This window comes from Mus musculus, chromosome 3, assembly GCF_000001635.26.
Source record: "Mus musculus strain C57BL/6J chromosome 3, GRCm38.p6 C57BL/6J".
NCBI classification, from domain to species: Eukaryota; Metazoa; Chordata; class Mammalia; order Rodentia; family Muridae; genus Mus; species Mus musculus.
In genome coordinates, this window is record NC_000069.6 from 82,816,922 (window position 1) to 82,829,405 (window position 12,484).

Consider the following 12,484-nt stretch of genomic DNA (forward strand, 5'->3'; position numbering starts at 1 on the left):
ACCACACTTTTAAAATGATTGTTTGTATATGCAAGACCTAGTAAAACAGGTATCCTATGCTAAACAACCTTAATCAAGAGCATATAATCTATCTGTGTTGTTGACAAAGAACATTTTGAATATTGAAAGGAAAGAAGATTGAAGGGGGAAAAGCAGGAATAAAAACAATTCCAAGGCTAGCTTCAGATGAGCTGAATAGAAGCCGTGGGCACAGTGAGATGCTGTCAGATCGGGGCTCTCTGCTAGCCTGGGATGAGTCAGATCTAAGGTTACCAGCATAACTGTTAAGTGAATAATGATGTGCTTTGCTGAGAAGATTATGAAAGGATATGATTTCGGAAAGGGGGATATCAAGGATTGTACTTTTGGTAGGCAGAGCTTCATGGAGTTATTAGACAGCCAAAGGGAAAAGTGATCAATCAGCCAAAACTATGAGAATTGCACTCTAAGAGTACATATGATTGACAGCTCATTTAAGACCATGTATACTACTTTGCCACAGATATTTAACTGTGTTCCCATTGTTTTCTGTTAATCTCCTCCCAACACCACTAGCAGAATCTCTTCAGAGAAAGGCCCAGCTGTTTCTTTACTACATTCATCTCCTCCCACCAATGACACTAGGTAACAGTGATTAACCACAAATTCTTTTGGCTTCTTGAAATAGAGACATGTCTTCATTGTCACTGATAAATGAATTTGAGTCTCCTGCTGTGCTTATCAACTCACCTTGATTAACTCCTTGCTGGTTTTTAGGGCATCTCTCCCTTTACCCACAACAGAGCGAGCAGACAGCACAACTGGGACAGCATGCACAAGACTTGCTCAAGTTCCTGACAGACAACATCCCAGCATGGAGCATGGAAGGTAAACATGCAATCCCACCCCTAGCTAAGCAGCTACTGGCCTCTGATAGCTTCTGAGCAGAGGGAGGGTCAGATTCTTCAAGTATGTGACCCCTGATAGGTCAACCACAGGCCAGGGCAGGCCCCACTCCCAAGGACAAGCAGTAGGAGAAATCTCAAAATTGGATGGGAAAGGATGGGAGAGTGGAAAGGGTAGTTACAAAGGAGTTGTGGAGGTATGGATGTGTTCAAAATATACCGTATAAAATTCTTAAATAATAAATAAAATATTATTTTAAAACATAGAGTGTGTTTATATTATCACTACTTACCACAGAACTTAAACTGTATCAAAGTTAAATAAATACTAGTAGAATTAATGAATCAATGACAATATAGTTATATGTATTTTAAAATCAAGTTTATTATCATGCAAATCAACCATTTTTCACAGGTCAAGCTGCACAAACGTGTGTACTTAATTAGGTAAATAAGGTGTGTGATGCTCATTGGGTAAATGATGGTCGGTCACTGGGTATACTGCTTACCTCTGGCTTCCACAATCTGAAGCTTAAGTGAGCAAACGCAGCTTCCCTCCAAAACGACAGCTTTCTATAAACAACTGGAAACGGAGACTTTAAACCTACCTGAAAGCTCAGATGCGTAGAGAAACATGAAAGGGCTAGAAAGCCAGGTCTGGACCCACGCTGACCTTGCCCTTCTTGTCTCTGGTAGATGACTTATGTGATCACACTTCAGTCCTCAGTAAAACATGAGAAAAGGGAAGGCTGAACAGCATGGCTCTTGAGCAATAGGATTCAAACCCCTCTGGTGACAGAGCAAGTGAGAACATGTCATCCTGCCTCTCCAGCATTGCTTAAAGAGGCGGGCAGATGTGAGAGACCGAGGACCATCTGTGGAGCTGATTGGTGTGTGGTGTGAAAGGTGGGAATGAATCTGGGCAGCAGCGAGGACAGACTTGGTGCATTCCTCTGACAAACCGATGGTTTTCTTTCCTTGGAGGTAAACCCTCTGTTTACATGGCCCCTGCTTTCCCAGCGTATACCTCTGTTCATAGTTCCTTTCTCCGCACTGTGAGAATAACATCTGGCCCAAGCAGTTTTGAAAGAGAATCATTTATTTAGCTCACAGTTTCAGATGTCTGTGGCCAGGAAGGGCTCAGCATAACGGCACACACCATACATAGGAGGAAATATCCTGTTTCAAACGTGTGACTCATTGAGATGATCCGCTATGAATTTACCCAAATCAACCATCCCACATAGGCTGTTAGCCCATGACAAGCCAGCGGGGCTTGAGTCTTTTAAAATTCTACTGCATAAGATTCCTCCTTGAAAATAAAACTGAGCCTGTTATGGTGAAGTACATTCATAATCTCGGGGCTTGGGAAAGGAAGGCGAAGGATTAAGAATTCAAGGCCGTATCAAAAGATGGCCTAGTCGGCCATCACTGCAAAGAGAGGCCCTTTGGACTTGCAAACTTTATATGCCCCAGTACAGGGGAACGCCAGGGCCAAAACGGGGAGTGGGTGGGTAGGGGATTGTGGGTGGGGGTGGGTATGGGGGACTTTTGGGATAGCATTAGAAATGTAAACGAGGAAAATACCTAAAAAAAAAAAAAAAAAAAAAAAAAAGAATTCAAGACCAACCTCTGGTAAATATTGAGTTTCCAAGTGATCCTGGGCTATATATACACGACTTTGTTACAAAATAAATAAATAAATAAATAAATAAATAAATAAATAAATAAATAAATAAAATAATTATACATATTTAGAATTAAGCTGATTTTGAAATGTAAGAACAAGTAAGTAATAAAATACTTCAACAATAAGGACCTGCTCTTCTTCAGTTTTTATGTTCACAGCCCTGAGTGAATGGATAGATAAGTGAATGAACAGTCTAGTCTACACTAAATCCTGCTGCCTTTTAGATTAGAGTTTAAGAATTACTTTTAAAAAGGCAGAAGCAAGAGACTGAAGGGATTTTATTTTGCCCTTTTAGGTATGGAATGTATTTACAACTGGATCTTGCTTAGACGGGAAATGCCTTCACCTGTGCAGAGACCGTTTTAGAATCCCATAGAAATGGCCTTGCATGAATCACCAGGCTTCGCTTCCACCTAGACTGCTGCAGCCCAGGAAGAGCTGTAAGTGGTACCAGTGAGCAGAGGCATAGCTTTTTTTTGTTTTGTTTTTGTTTTTTTGGGGTTTTGTTTGTTTGTTTTTACTGGAATTGAACAACCTTGTATTCCTGGAATTGCTAGAAAAAAATTTTTTGGATTGGATTTTATTTTAAAGCAAAAGCAAGAAGAACATCATAGGCAGAGGCAGAAAGAGCAGAAATCATGTAAGACAGACAGCGGAGCTGGAGAGAACCAGACACGGCAATCACTGGAAAGTGGCTTTTCATAAAACCAAGAACAGAAGGCATTTAGCATATGCAATTCACTAAAACTTCTTGTTTTAAGTTTCCATAGCTTTGCCCATTTGTGGTCATTGATCAATATTTATTTCAATTATATCTATTTAATGCTTACAATGGGCCACAGTGCAAGGCTTTGGGCATACCAAAGGCTCATAAATAAGACAGGCAGATATTTGATACAACATAATGAAAAATAAAGGCTCACATTGTCTTCTCCCATTTGTTATGTAACCTCATTAAACTATATTTCATTATATATTGCCAGAATATACCATGTTCATAAACATAGATTTTAATTTTCAGCTAGCAACTGATACGTAATCTATAGGTGACTAATATGAAAAGCAGCACAATTTTTGACTGAGTAACTTGAATGAAGGGCTACACATTCTCTGCAGTCCCTTATTTTCAAAATAATAAGAGCACTCCATATGCTGCAAATCTGAGACCAGAGGAGCAAAAGCAGAGAGAAATAAGACTCCACTTCCAAAAGCTAATGGGCCTTGTCAAAGAAGAAGAAACAAGTGTAAAATCAAATTCTAGTAAGCTTGGACATTTCCTACCTCAAAACAGAATTATCAGAAAATAAATAGTACAAGTGTCCCTTTTAGTTTAGATCCCCTTGGGCCCAGGTTAAAGGCTTGGTCACAAGCACTTTTAGAAGGTGGGGGTGGGGCACACTGGGAAGAGTCAAATAATTAAAGGAGCCCTAAAAACAATGTTGAGTCTCCTCTCTTTCTTCCTGGCTCCCATTAGGTGGGCGCTTTCTCCACCACACACTTCCCATCACAGTGTTCAAGCTCAAAACCAAAGCCAACTAGCCATGGGCTGCAACTTCTGGAACTGTAAACAGAGCAAGCCATGACAAAAATCAGACTACTGAAAGAAGTAAATAAAACAGAAGCAAGAAAGACAATGAGGAGAAAATTGTGTATTTGATCTATAAATAATTCTATTAATGTTTGTCTACATATATGTATATGTGCTGTGTGCAGGATGTACCCACACAGGCCAGAAGAAATGTCCAGTACCTATGGACAGTAATGAGCTCCCATTTGGCTGCTGAGTACCAAACCCAGATCTTCTTTCAGAGCAGCGAGGTTCTTAACTGTGCTGCCATCTTTTCAAATACCAGCCTGCAGGGGCTTTAAATGTCCATTTTACTGTGCATCCTTCCAAGGAGTTAGCAGCATTGCTACCTAGCAGAATCGTCTAAGACCAGTTTTCTATGCTGCCTACTTTAAAATTCTGATAACAGTGACAGAACTAGATACACCTCCATTTTATCCACTACCAAGAGACCTACACTAAATAGGGAAATCTAACAAACTCCTGCTGGAGATTAGACACAGCCACAGACCTCTTGTGTGATGATGGGAAAGCCTTCTTGCTTCCCTCCATATTTGACGATAACAAATGTTATCAAGAGGATGGGAGCCAGAAGGTGGTGCTATCAGTATTGGTGACAGACTTACTAGACAGAGTAATAATGAGAGAAAGCCCCGGGGATATAACTGTCTAAAGTGGTTTAGAGAGAGGATGATCTCTTGTGTAAGCTGCCAACTGACACATCTGTATCATTGGAGGGGTGAACTTTCTGAGTTAAGACTTGGCCTACAATTCCATCCAAGAGACCAGAATCTCTAAAGCAAGCCCATGCTTGATGAGCCTGGGGGGTGCATTATGAAATTGTGACAGGAGAGAATTTCTCTAAAAGCATTTGTCTTACTTCGACAAGTCCACTGCATTCAGTGATGCAGCTGGAGAGTCAATCATCTGCTAGGATGCTACACAACTGATACGAGGGAAAGACTACGTGACTGATATCACCTCTTTACAATGGCACTGGAACCACTATTGTCACTGCCCGCGTGCTTAACCAGAGTTGCCTTTTGGTGCCTATTACTATAGAAGTAATTATAATGTTACAACAGTTAAATTTCAGATATTTGGGAGAATATCAGTTTTTTATTTCTTGCTAAAATGGTGAGTTTTATTTCAAAATGTTACCAAATTTTTTCCTCTCTGCTAAAGAAAATGTAATGAGCATCCCAGTCTCCGTGGGTCTTGTTTAAGGAGGCTTCAGTGATGTCTATAAAGTACTCCATCCTCCTTCCAGATTCATACATTGTGAAACATGGACAGCTGCTCTCTGAGCATGTGTTTCAAGGTTCCATTGAGAGGCTGAAAATGTGTTCCACATCCTGATTCTTACATAATTGTAATTATTTTGTTCTTACCATCCATTCATGCCATCGTGTCAAAGGGCAGCTTCAAACTGCTTTAAAGTCAGTCCATAGTAGTAGCTCTCCATCTCTGTAACTGCCCCGTCCCTTCACTTGAGTGGATATTAGGTCACCTCCACCTCTCTGCTACCATAAACGTTACTCAACATTTATGGATTTCATTATGCACCTGTGTGAGAATTTCCCGGTTTCATCTTCTTTTAACTACCCATTAACGTTATTGTGTTTCTGGTTCATCTGTTCTCAGGAAATCCTTTTTATTCTAATTGTCTTTTCCTGGTTGGTTTTAGATTTTTCGAATAACTTCATACAATGTGTTATTCTAATTACAATGTCAAGGTTTTAAATCAAATGCAGGATATAACTATTATTTTTTTAGGATCCTAAAGGAATGATTAATACCTCTTGTGCTGGTTAGTTTAAATGTTGCCATGGCACAACATAAAATCAATCACCTGGGGGAAGATGCTTAACTGTAAAACTACTTATATCATGTTGGCCTGTGCCCATGTCTGTCTGGGTTATCTTTATTGTTAATTGGAGTGGGCAGATCCACCATGGGTGTGGGTGGTGCCGATTGCTGGGCTGGGTCTTGAGCAGTCTGGGAGTGAAGAAAGCTGGCTGAGCAAAGCGACAGGTGAATGGTATACCACGTTTGTCTCTCAGCCCCTCAGCCCTTGAATGTGGCTATGATGGACTAGCTGCTGGACTTCCTGCCTTGACTTCCCTCCAGTGACAAGACAGTAGCTAGGACTTGGAAGCTGAATAAATCCTTTTCTCATCTAAGCTGCTTTTAGTCAGGTTTTTCTTTTTCTTCATAGCAGCAAAAGTGGAAGTAGAACCCTTGTAAACTGTCTCCCCGTTAGATCGGTGGAAGTGCTGGCTTGCAGGATGCCACCTCAGGCTTCAATTGCAGGATGGAAAAGGTCCTTACCAAAGCTCCTGGATCTCTAAATGTCCAGTTCCTCCTGGGCGCCTTCACCGTGAGTGCACCTTTGTTTCACTGCCCTTTGAAAAGCTCTTCAAACATCATCCCTTGATGATGCAGCTGTTTAAGCATATAGCCAAGTGTGTGCTTTGAGACATTAAACATGAGAATGAGGTCAAATAGAAGAAACAAGACTGCCAGAGAGACTTGATGGATTCATTAGGTGAGCATCCAGAGAGCCACTGAGGTGAGAGAAAATACGACACGGTGACCTCCAGGACTGAAACCGGAATGCTTTAAGATATCAAGAAATAAAAAGTCCGTGAGATTCCTAATGCTAAAGGAATCCTAAATCTTTTGAGACTAACTGGAGTGTAGCGTAATGGAAATAATTTACATGGAAATGCTGGCAGGCATTAGAACATAAATCTGATGACAGGGATTTATTTAAATAAAACTAAAGCATTTTCGATCTTTTTCAAGTAGATATATCCTTAACGAAAAGGAGAAACACTGAATTGACCATGACCTTGACATTGGACTGTATGTCTTTGATGAAATTGACTTTTAGTAATGTGGTCATACCAATTGTTTTGTTTTGTTTCATTTCTCACCAAAGAAATATCATCCTGAAAAGGTTAATGTAAGCTCTTTCTAGGTTTTAATATAATTTTCTACTAACATTCCCATTTTCTGAAAGTTGCTATATCATATTTCTTATATATTAGTAGCAGTGCCACATTAATTCTACATGTATACATGAGATATAAAAATGGGACAATGATGACAGTAGATATGTCCCAAACTGCAAACAAAGCAAAGCCTTCACAGCCTCTAATCTCTACATTAAGACTCAGCCAATACAGAACCTCTCGTTCCTGGACAGATAGTTTTCTGTCCTGGGAGAATAAATTCAAACGTAATGAGCTGAGTTTGGTTATACCAATAGAGAAGTCAGAGAGTGAGGCAATTTGGGGGCTTTTTAAAAAGCTTAAATGTTAAAGACGTTATTCCTTATTCCTGATCATCATTCAAAGGGTGATGATTCTATGAATTTAAAAAAGTCCCATTGTTCTTCATATCTATTGCTCTTTATTAATACTTTTTAAATTAAATTTTGGGACTTGGGAGAGATGACTCAACAGGTAAGAGAACTGGCTGATCTTCCAGAAGACCTGGGTTTCATTCTCAGCCCCCACATAGCACCCACACAGCTTACAAATGTTCATGACGCCGGTTCCAGGGAGCCTGGCACCTCCTGCTGATCTCCACAGGCACCAGGAAAACACTCATACACATAAAATAAAAATAAATAAGATCTCTTCAAAAATTCAATCTTTTAAAGAACCACTGTGTTCATCAGACATGACCAAAAGGTCTTTGGTAACTTAGTACTTCCCCTTTCCTTTAAAGAACAGAAATGTCATAAAAGGTTGGGAGAATGCAGGCTTCTCAGGGGATATTAGAACGTGTGTGGTACTGTAGTAATCGCATCCTGTTCCTTGGTTTTCATTTGTAACTCTTCTTAAGCATAACTACCCTGAGAGATAACTGAATGTTAAGCATAATTCTGTTTCTTTTCCCCACCATAATTCCTTCTTCATACTCTCACTATTGTTCCATAGAAGAGAGGCATTTCTCAAGCCCAGCCTTGTGATGTTAAACATCTTTGTAACCCAAGGAGACCATTACACATGTCATTTTCAGGTAGAGAAAGTCAGTGACCCTACTGGGAGCACTACACATCTCTCTTGCTGTTGGACTTAGGTGACTTTCAAATCTTTGCTTTGATAAAACCAAAGGATCCAATGTCCGCAGAGAGAGCACCAAAAATGAATCCCTGATTAGAGCAATTATTCAGAAGGAATAAATGAAGCACCGTTAGATAATCATCTTCCATTCCCCTCCACTTATGCAAATAAAGAGGTTGCTCAGCACTTACGTCGATTACAGGGAGGAATGTGGGTAGAATGGTCAATGAGCTCGGTCTCGTTCCAGCAGTAAGTAATATTCATGCACAGATACAAAAGCAAATGTCCCTGCTTGTTATTCTAGGCTGCCTCCTCTCAGGATCTCAGGCTGCTGTGGATGCTGAATGGCCACACGCAGATAACCTCAGAGCAGGACGGAAACAGCTCCCCGAAGAAAGTCCTTCTGGGAGCAGTGAAACTTTACCCAAGATCCCATTCCCCAAGCGTGTCTTATGGCGACTCCTAAAGCTAATCTCCATTCACTCCTGATGCCAAGTGGAAACCACATTATGGACCTTAGACCCCAAAATATATGACCAAGCCACTTATATAACTGCCACCAAACAGCATAGGTAATCCTGCCCATTTCTGGTTAAACTGTTTGGGGTTTTTGTTATTGTTATTGTTGTTGTTTTCTTGTTTTTAGTTTTGGCTGTGAATTCTAACACACAAAACAAACAAGTTTCCACTTTTCATTTTCCTTCTTTTCTGTTTCTTCTTTTTTTCTCTCTCTCTTTTCTTTCCTTATATTGGTTAAAACACAAGCGTGCTTTTCTAGGGGTCTGGATAATCTCACTTGTTCCCTGAGCCCCATCTCTGTCCACCATGTGGCTGTTTGCCAATTCAAAAAAGTCCTGACTTCCTCTTTGCCTCCTCTCCATCTTTCCTGAATCTGTAGAGATCAACTCTTTGGCGGCCCTGTTGTTTCTCTTTCAAACTCTAATAAAATTGTCCTTTGGCTTCAAAAATCTACTTAAGCAAAATGCAAACAAATTCAGAGTTCTATCAGCAAGATGAAAATACTGTGCAGGCCGCCATCAAGACTAGCCTCAGCTAGACAACCAGGAGAGGTTCCAAGGTAAGGCCTTGCATGAGCAGACAGCCATTAGGGTCTGCCTCAGTGAATCAACTCGGAAAGGTTCTTATGTAAGGCAAGATCCAGGAGTCTCCCCCTACCTCCCACATCTCAGACTCTCTAGTGACACATTGCAACACCAGTGGAATTACCTTACTTTCTGCTCCTAACAAACTTTCAAAGCCATCTGAGTACAATTTACTGCACTGGTGGCTGTGGGGGCTAATAAGTACCAAAGATGGATGTTACTGGCTCTTACTTCCAAGGAATGTAGGAGGCAGAAGAAAATGTAGGCACAGAAGAGGGAGGAAAGACATTTGGAGCTCACATGGGGTGATTCTACCTGTAATACTAAGAACTGACCCGTGTAATAAAGGCTGCCTCCCTCGCCTCCCTCTCACCATACACAGTGGGAAGCTTGCAAACGGAACCAAACTACATTTATCTCTGAGAGTCATGACCCTTGACAACTCTTAGCACAGTCCTTTGCATGTAATGTAAGAGTCATTGAAATTTATTGAGTGTTTGCCACTGCCATCCACTATTCCAAATGCATTCTGTGCAATGAATGATTTAATATTCCCCACGAGTAAGGTCTTAGCATCTCCATTTTATGAGCCAATGAAACCAGCGTGCAGAAACCTTCAGCACCTGTCCAAGGCTACAGGTGTAGACGCTGGTTTGCCACCTTCTCACTCTTGCCTCTGCCTCACTCTAATTAACATTCACTGCAATAAACTCCCTAAATTATCTCTGCTTGCTACACGGCAAATGCACAGTGTTGATTACTTGTTATGTGGCTGATACGGTGCTGGGTGCTTCTGTACATGTTTTCCTATAGAATTCTGGTTTTCTTACTCTTACAAATATGGAATTATAACTGAGGAGATACTGAGTATAAATTAGTAATATCGCCATCCACGAAGACTCACTACTCTCTCCTTTTTTGATGCTTTGATACAAGCAGAAATAACACAACCATTTATATAAAAAACAAAACAAAACAAATTATTTCTTTCTGTTAATGTGGATTAGCCAGTAATAACTGACATCTTGGAAAGCTTATCCATTTATACTTTATTATCTGAATCTATTTTTTTAACCAACCTATCTACAGGATATCTCTGTATGTGTGTTCTTAAACCTGTCTCCAGAAGTTATTGTGAGGTATCTTAAATTCTCACATCTGTAGGATATTTAAAAGAGCAATTACTTCTATTGAATTTATTTTCTCTGCCAGTGAACTTCCTTAAAGTGACAGATCTGCTCTCAGCAACCAGCACATGAGCCTTGATCGGGTCCTCTGGCTTCTACCTCCTATCACACGCCAAAGCCTGCACTGGACAGTTCCACAGATGAACACAATAGGTTTCCCTTTGAGAACTCTGTGGTACTGTTGGGTAAATAATACTTCACCCATTAAAATACTTCAACATGACAGTATGTAACCCATGCTGTTAAAATGCACTTACGTACATACACGCAAATACCTTAAGAAACCTTAAGATATGAGAAAATTATAAAAATAATTCAAGAAAAAGAGCAGGGCCTAGATTTTAAATTCACAGAGAAAAGTGAGTCTGCCCGAGAGGATTTCAGTCATGTTATCTCTACAGCACGATGTTCTAGAAGTGCTGCTAAAGTCAAAAACAAGAAACTGGTAGATGAAAGAGGACAAACCCAGATGTAAGACCTCTTCCCTTTCATCTGCACCACATATTCAGAAACTGTTTTGTCTCTACCATTTCTGGGCTTTTATTTTGCAATTTTGCTTCTATCAAAGTTCATACTCTCAGAAGGTAAACAAGAGATGGAAAAAAAATGATACTAAGCAAACAGACCAGGATTAAAGCCAAGGGACACCAGAGATTAAAAGGCCACAGCAGGGTTTGTCTTTTGCAAATGCAATTTCCAACTGGGATGGACATAACCAGCGAAGGCCACATAATGCAAACTTCATTCCTTATCAGATTGCTTCTAAATTATATAATGAAAATCACTGAGGAAAATGCTTGTGTGACCAGGAGCTTTTTTTTTTTTTTAATGTGTGTGTGCCTTAGGATACCATAGCAACCATCAAAAAGGACCAAACATCAACAAAATTTTAAGTTGACCCGAGAAATGAAGGTGTGAAATGTTCCTTGGGATAAACAAGGGTGACTTGGGAGTTAAGAGAGCTTTCGTTGTTCTTCCAGAGGACCTACGTTTGGCAACCACATCTCACAGCTCACGACTACTTAGAACTCCTGCTCCAGGGGATCCGGTGCTCTGTTTGGGCCTCCACGGGCACCTGCACAAATGTGCACATACCCACACATAGGTAGACACATAATGAAAAATAAAAATAACATTGAGAGTTAAAATAAAACTTTAAATAAAAGGTGAAGAGAAGATGGCATAGATTCATTACAGTTCTGAAGGACCAAGAACCAGATAAGCTAATGGAGTGATTCTCAATGCAACTCTAACAGTAAATGCTAATGTCATATTCAAAGAGACCCAAACAGAGAAGTGAGGGCTGCTTTACTCCTTCTTTTATTCTACTCACACAGTCTACTAGGGAGAGCTCTATGCACTCTAGAAAGGAAAATACAGCCTCTTGAGTTACCCTCCCTAATACATACCGAACAATGCCTAACCAAGGAACCGGCTACTACTATCCAGTTGAATTGATACCTGGAGATAATTCTCACCCTATGGATTCCTGTGAACAGTATCAAGTAAAGCTTATAATTTCTATGGCCTTAAAAGCCCATCAGATGTGCAATAGCTGCTGACTTGATTTGCCTCCTGTCAGTTCCTATACCAGTAAACCATAGTCAGTTTGCTATTCTGCATGAACTCCTAAGCGCATGTTGCATGTTGTTACAAAGCCCATAGTTTTCTTCTCACTTAATGGCAGACACACTGAGGTATCTAAATGCTAAACTTATAAAGAAAATGCTGTTATTTTTGTTTTGTTTCAGGGCTGCCTGCCATGGTTTGGCTGAGAAATTTCCTAACGGAGAGAGGGTCCATGGAAAGGTTGTTTGTGAGGCGTGCTTGAGGTGGAGAGGGGAAAACACATCAGCTTTCCAATCGCACCACACTTGCCACAAATCTCTGGAGTTTGAGTTCTTCCTCTGTGAGGAAGGAAGCTAATTTGAGTGCAAGCATAGGACTCTCTTACATTATCTTACTAACAGTAGCAGG